General features: G+C 36.6%; 1 protein-coding gene across 1 annotated transcript in view; it reads right to left on the bottom strand.

The window, feature by feature from the left end:
* The window catches only part of LOC123251539 (intraflagellar transport associated protein), a 91,348-nt gene that overhangs the window by 73,111 nt on the left and 17,928 nt on the right, over positions 1-309 (bottom strand). The window lies entirely within an intron of this gene.

Genomic DNA, 309 nt, shown 5'->3' with positions numbered 1-309 from the left:
ACTCAAATATACAAGGAGTTGAAGCAATTGTATAAAAAATCAAGCCATTTCCCAATTGATAAATGGGCAAGAGACATGAATAGGCAATTTTCAGGTAAAGAAATCAAAAGTATCAATAAGCACATGAGAAAGTGTTCCAAATCTCTAATAATTAGAGAAATGCAAATCAAAACAACTCTGAGGTATCACCTCACACCTAGCAGATTGGCTAAAATGAAAGAAGGGGAGAGTAATGAATGTTGGAGGGGATGTGGCAAAATCAGGACGTTAATGCATTGCTGGTAGAGTTGTGAACTGATCCAACCATTC

The sequence above is a fragment of the Gracilinanus agilis genome, chromosome 6 (genome assembly GCF_016433145.1).
Source record: "Gracilinanus agilis isolate LMUSP501 chromosome 6, AgileGrace, whole genome shotgun sequence".
NCBI classification, from domain to species: domain Eukaryota; kingdom Metazoa; phylum Chordata; class Mammalia; order Didelphimorphia; family Didelphidae; genus Gracilinanus; species Gracilinanus agilis.
This window is presented reverse-complemented; position numbering and strand designations above follow the sequence as displayed.